This window comes from Microcebus murinus, chromosome 9 (genome assembly GCF_040939455.1).
Source record: "Microcebus murinus isolate Inina chromosome 9, M.murinus_Inina_mat1.0, whole genome shotgun sequence".
In the NCBI taxonomy this organism is placed as follows: Eukaryota; Metazoa; Chordata; class Mammalia; order Primates; family Cheirogaleidae; genus Microcebus; species Microcebus murinus.
In genome coordinates, this window is record NC_134112.1 from 76,835,791 (window position 1) to 76,842,830 (window position 7,040).

Sequence of the window (7,040 nt, forward strand, 5' to 3'; positions counted from 1 at the left end):
GACGCTGCTTACTTGTTATCTGGCTGCTGCTCTTTAACATTAATGAATATTCAATGGCTCTTAGTTTAATTATTCCAAATGAGAGAGGAACAACATTGGCTGTTTTACTGTGATGTGCTCAAGGTCAATCTCCACTACAGATGAGTAGGCAGCTTGGATCCTTGGGATAATTTACAGATGTCATATGCCCCATTACCTCACTGAAAGTATTGGGGTAAAGCATATGGTCTTTACCATTTAACTTTTTTTTTAAATCAATTTTTATAAAAGTGATAAATACACATAATTTAAAAAATCAAATAATACTATAAAATATAAAACAACATAAAACAGAAGCTCCATGCTCCCTTCTCTATCCCTATTTGCTCACCTTGAACTCTTTGAACTGTTTCTTCCGGTATTTTCATATATATTTTCTTAATAGTATGATAGTTGCCATTTATTGATTGATCAATTTAAAGCATTATCTATTAACTTCCTATTATAAATGGTGACGATTTCTTTGAAATTATCACTTCCTTATTTCTTCTACCACAATATATTGATAACTATAGCACAATGCGTGTTAAGTCACTATCAAAAAGAATAATGTGTGTTATTCTATAGTGAGTCATGTATTGCACTATGATTATATTTACATTCTTGTACCGATTTAACTATGTTGAGATTGTTTTCCCCTCATTAATTTTCTTAAATTTTCTTTTAATTTTTTTATTTCCCCTATATTTTTAACTATAAAATCTCTCCTCATCTTATTTTCCACATAATCAAATGTATCAGGAATCTATTAGATGCACTACGTTTATTTTTTTAATCAGAGACCTCACTTGTAAAGCCCTCCATCGTCCCATATTAGTCTGACTGTTGCTACATGGCTATTGTCTGGAATTTTCTTTAGTTAGCATACTGGGGTTTCCTTTCACCTCCTTTCTGTATTGAACCCTTTGTTTCTTGTATTCCATGTTATCTATCTTGGTTTACCCCTTTGTTTTGGTAAGGTATATCCTTTGGTGACTTCCTAAGAAAAAGTGCCTAGAAAGTAAAATTTTGAGACCTTGTATATCTATCTGGTAGTTTTATTATAATTTTACCCTGGGCTGATAATTTAACAGGGTAGAGAATTTCAGGTTGAATATCAGTTTTCTACAGAATGTCAAGGTGTTATTTCACTGATTTTTAATTTTCAACATTGCTGATGAAATATGATGATGTTATTCTGATTCTGATCCTTTGTATGTGACTCTTTATTACCTCTAAAAGTTTTTAGAATTTTTCTCTTTGTTCATGGAATCCTGAAATTTGATGATGCACCATAGTGGGGTATTTTTATATTCACTGTACTGGTTATTCCAAAGGTATTTTATCTAAATACTTATCTCCTTCAGTTTCAGAAATTTTTCTTGTGTTATTTTCATATCATTTTCTCCCCTCAGTTTTTACCTGTTCTCTTTCTGGAATGCCTGTTGGTCATATGTCAGACTTCATGATTCATCCTCCGCCCAGCTAGAAATTACATCCAAGTTCCATTGCAGAGCTCCTCAAGTAAGCTTTTGACTATTGTCATCTCTAGGCACAGACACCATAAATCCACCGCTAAAGTTGGGGATTAGAAACAAGAATCTCTCCCGAGTTTCTAAAAGCTGGATGTACCACTGCAACCCTTGCCGGAATGCATTCCCTGTGCCACCTGCTTCTTCACTTTATGTGCTTTCAAATCACAGTTGCCCGTGGGTGTGTCTGATTTGGAAAGGCCACATGCCTGTGTGCGATCTGCAAGGAAGCCTGAGATTTCATGTTCAACTTTAAGGATATGCAGAATCATAAGGTCAGAAATTCTGTGAAGACAGAAAAGGTGTTCAAAAGGTACTCAGCAGCTAGTTAATTCAACTGGTGATAGTTGGAACTTCAGGACATTCATGACTAGGGAAGGGGTCTTTTTAAAGACACAGCAACAATATAAAATTTTAAACATAATGCTTGCTTTCTAATTTTATCGAGATGATAGCATTTTTATGTACTATATTACATGCATAATAAAATTATAAAAAAGCAAGCAATTTTTTTAAAATTTCATCTTCTGGCCTCATACAACATCTTTAAGAAGAGATAGCAATGTTTTCCCCCTACATCAACTAGTTGATTTATCCTTGGAAAGTTACTAATGGTTGAATGGACTGATACTATAACTTCATCAACTTTGATATCATTTATCTACAAATAGCTATTTCATTGATTCATTAAGGAAAATCAAAGTAAGTTATTTTAATATATCATATTGTCAAAGTCAGTGATACACACAGATGTTCCATTTGCAAATTATAATTACTTTTTAAATGTCTGTCTCCTTTATTAGCTTAAAAGTTCTCTGAAAGCTGTTATCATGTCTTATTCATCTTTACATCTTATTCTTAACATTGAGAAATGTGTGGTATATTGGTAGGGATTTGGGATAATTAGCATGATACGATTGCCAGAATAGCACTTGGGCTTAAAAAGCAACTCTGGAAGCAAGTTCAGTACCAAGGAGTATTGGAAACTGAAGTGAAAGCAAGAACCAGGGTAAAAAGTCAGTAAGTCGGCATCCCTATGGACTGAGGGACACATACCAGTAGCTCTAAAAATGTGGTTCCTCTGCTAGCAGCATTAGCATCACCTGAGAACTTGTCAGAAATGGAGATTCTCAGGCCCCATCTAGATCTGCTGAATCAAAAATTCTAGGGATAGGAGTCATCAATCTATGTTTTAACAGGCCCTCCTGGTGATTCCAATGGACTGACCTTTAAGACAACATGCAGGAGATTAAATTTACCACCACCACCACCAACCAACCACCTTCCTCCCTCTCCCCAAGCACATAAGGCAGAAGCATTACACAAACTGTCTGAATCACATTCCTTTTGAGGAGAGGGAACTTGTAATGGACCACTGGGATTCATTCTTGTCAGTTTAAGACCTAGATAGGGTAGAGTCTGTAGGCAGAATGTCTTCATTGTTCACATCTGGCAAAATAGCTGCTAGGGCAAGCGGGGATTAGCTATTCTAATCTGACTTCTGATGGTAACTAGTCATGTAATCTTAGTGAAGTCTCTCAACCTTTGTATGCTTCTATTTACTCATTTGTGAAATGAAGCAATGAATTAACGATTACTAAGGTCCTTTTCAGCTAAAAATTATATAATCAATCCCATGTCTTTTGGTTTTAAAAAACATCCAGTATTTTAGAAAGCAATGGGTAAAAAGTGCATAAGAGAATATAAACAATTTTATATTTTTTTCACTATTACAAATGCCTTTTTGGTGGTGTGAAAATGAATATATTATATTCATTATAATCTAACTCTGTTAGAAGAGAGGGTGATAAGAATTACAATCCCCTGAACCTAAAAATCCTACTTTTAATGAAGACCTCAGTGCAGGAAGGAAGGGTAATTGGTGACTATGGTTTCATGGAATTATTGACCTAGTATGTATCATTTATATTCAAAACTAGATTGCCTAATACTTGATAGTTGTTAAATCAGCCATAACTCTCTACTCCCCATGTCCGGAGGTTCATATTTTAGTTGTTTTTTGTTGTTTTATTTGTTAATAGATGAGGAAAAACATTGAATGCTCAAATAATTTATGCAGAGTCAATGGTAACATTAGAATACGTTGATTATTCCTTGTTTAGGAGTCATTCAGCTCAATATCTTTATTTAGAATCAGTGCATTAGAGCTGACAGAAGCCTTAGGAATTATGTAGTTCAAACTCCTCATTCACCTATGCCTAAAAATGGAAAAGGCAAAAAAGTAAAAAAGAATATGTGGATATATTTGGTTTATTACATAGCATCAGCTGTTGATTAAATGTGTATAAAAATTCATCCAGAGACAGCATAATATAATGAAAATAATGCAAACATTGTAGTCAGACAGACCTGAGTTGAAGACCAACTCTACAGAAGTCAAATTACTTGACTTCACTGTACCTCAGTTCTCTTATTTGTACAATGGAGATAATACCTATCTCATTGCCTTGTTGTAGGAACTTGAAATAATGTATGAAACAGCACCTGCTACAAAGCCTGGCACTTAATTGTTGCTCAGTAAATGATAGCTATTACTACCAAACTACTCAACTTCAGGGATCTCTGACATAAAACATTTTCAAGAATGATAAGTCATCTGCCCCATGATGTACAGTCCCTTTCCACAACGTTGGAGATAAAGCTGGGCTTTGTGTCTGCGCCTGCATATTCCTACGACTTCTCAGAGTCCTGTGGACAATGACTGGGGAGACAAACCATGCAGGAGACAGCTGTCTAGAGTGCACAATCTTTTTTTTTTTTTTTTACCTTTTTTTTTTATTTCGGCATATTATGGGGGTACAGATTTTAAGGTTTCAATAAATGCCCGTTTCCCCCCTCCCCCCACAAGTCTGAGTCTCCATCATGACCATCCCCCAGATGGTGCACATCTCACTCATTATGTATGTATATACCCGCCCCCCTCCCCCCTCCCCCATGCCCAATACCCTATTACTGTAGTACCTATGTGTCCACTTAGGTGCTACTCAGTTAATACCAGTTTGCTGGAGAATATATCTGGTGCTTGTTTCTCCATTCTTGGGATACTTCACTTAGTAGTATGGGTTCCAGCTCTAACCAGGAAATTATAAGATGTGCTATATCACCATTGTTTCTTAGAGCTGAATAGTTAGAGTGCACAATCTTGATCTTGATTCGTCTTCAGTTTCTTTCACTTACTGATAGGTTAATATCTTGTTTTGCAGAATTCATTAACGACTCCAAATAACTCTTTGGGGAAAGAAGAGGAGCTGTGCTTCACCATTGAAAATATCACAAGTAATTAAGTGACCAGTATAAAATGTGCAGAAACAAGCTATTATAGATGTCACGTGGGGGATGTTTTGGTTTTGATATTTGTTTAATGTAATTATTTGTAATTTGCCTAACAACCTGTCTAAAGTATATTAAACCAGTGTTTACATGAAAAAAAAAAGAAGAATGATAAGTCAGACTACTCAGCCATATTTATCTGTACTTTATCCATATAAATGTGTATAACCTGAACAATCTATAATAAGTAGAACAATTTTTAAAACATTTCCCTGCTGTTTTCTCAGTTCTTGGGTTTTTAATACCCCCCAAAATTTGCCATCTCATCAATAATTACAAATTTGTCTACTCTTTAAGATTGGATCCCTAAATCTTAATGTTAAATTAACTAAGTATAGCTTATTGTTTAACTTATTACTGTCTTGTTTTTCACTAGAGTTTGAAAAAAAAATCATAATTAGGACTTGTGTTAGATCAAGTTCCCTAGAAGTAGAGCCTGAGACAGAGATTCAGACACACATGATTTATTGAGGGAATGTTCTTCAAGAAACACTTGGAATGAGGGAAACTGTATAAAGAAGGGGGATATTGATGCAAGTGACATGGTCTCAGGTGAAGTCTAGCCTTAGCCTGAGCCATAGGAGATGAAGCTCTGGAACATAAATCACTCCACAGAAATGTCACCTTAAGCAAAAGAAGCAGCCTTTTGTATGTCATTGATATTATACATTTAGCCATTGACACTGAGGAGAGGGAGGACAGTTTGGGTGCTGACTCCCATTAGCCAAAGGAAATGCCGAGTCTCTGAAGTAGCAACTGTGACCCATTGGCAGGAAACACGCCTAACAGCTGAAAGATGTGTGCATGGTCTGGTCAAGGGAACTGGGGAGGAATACCAACAGTATAGTTTCTTTAACTGGAAGGTTTCCAAATCCATGATTTTTCATTTGAACTCACAGCAAGCCAAAAGCTAGTTTCTGATTTGTATGAGCTGAAATCTGTACAGCCAGGGAAACTATCACGGAAGCAGACAGACAACCTACAGAATGGGAGAAAATATTTGCATGTTACACATTCGATAAAGGGCTGATAACTAGAATCTATATAGAACTCAGGAAAAACAGCAAAGAAAAATCAACCCTATCAAAAAGTGGGCAAAGGACATGAACAGAAACTTTTCAAAAGAAGACAGACAAATAGATAACAAACATATGAAAAAATGCTCAATGTCTCTAATCATCAGGTAATGCAAATTAAAACCACAATGAGATATCACTTATCTCCAGTGAGAATGGCCTTTATCAAAAAGTCTGAAAACAATAAATGTTGGCATGGATGTGGAGAAATAGGAACACTCATACACTGCTGGTGGGACTGCGAACTATTACAACCTCTGTGGAATGCAATATGGAGATACTTCAAAGAGCTACAAGCAGACCTACCATTTGATCCAGCAATCCCATTACTGAGCATCTAACCCAAAAGAACAAAAGATTTTCTTTAAAAAAGACATCTGCACTAGAATGTTTATAGCAGCACAATTCACAATTGCAAAGATGTGGAAACCACCCAAGTGCCCATCAATACATGAGTATATTAATAAAATGTGGTATACACATACCATGGAATTCTACTCAGCCACAAAAAACAATGGTGACCTAGCTGGGAAATGTGCCATTTAGGTGTTAGCCCCCTACAGTACAGAACAGAGCAGAAGTGTGAGAAATTGGCTTCATAGCAAATAGTCAAGGACAGGTATAATATTATTTGCTAAAATAACCTTAGAAGGTTGTATTTGGCCTTCTAAGTTCCCGGCCCCTACTCTCTTTCAGATACAGCAGCAGTTGTGTCATATTTCCAATTCATTTCCTCATGACTGTACTGTTCCCATTCAGAATTTCTGCCCATTACTAACTTTCAAATCATTTGTTGATAACCAGATCCCATGTATCTTTATTCTTTATCATATAGCCATGTGCTCTTCTTTGAAAATGGATGTCCATGCTCCTAAGCAGTGGTAGCCATGTTTATATTTTGTGGCCTTGCCCTCTTGCCATAGAAGATTGGACCAAGGGTGAACACCTAATCTCAGCTGGGTCAATTGAATTTGTCTCCTGTGATCTGGGAATCTGTGCATTCTAGATGTTAGTATGTGCTAATTGCATGAACCAAGGATATGTAAGCTCAAGGAATATAGAA

The 7,040-nt window shown here is 36.0% G+C and overlaps 1 pseudogene; it reads left to right on the forward strand.

Annotated features, from left to right (window-relative positions):
• The first annotated feature begins 4,117 nt into the window (after positions 1–4,117).
• On the forward strand, positions 4,118–4,302 carry LOC142873176 (uncharacterized; annotated as a pseudogene).
• Positions 4,303–7,040: the final 2,738 nt, after the last annotated feature.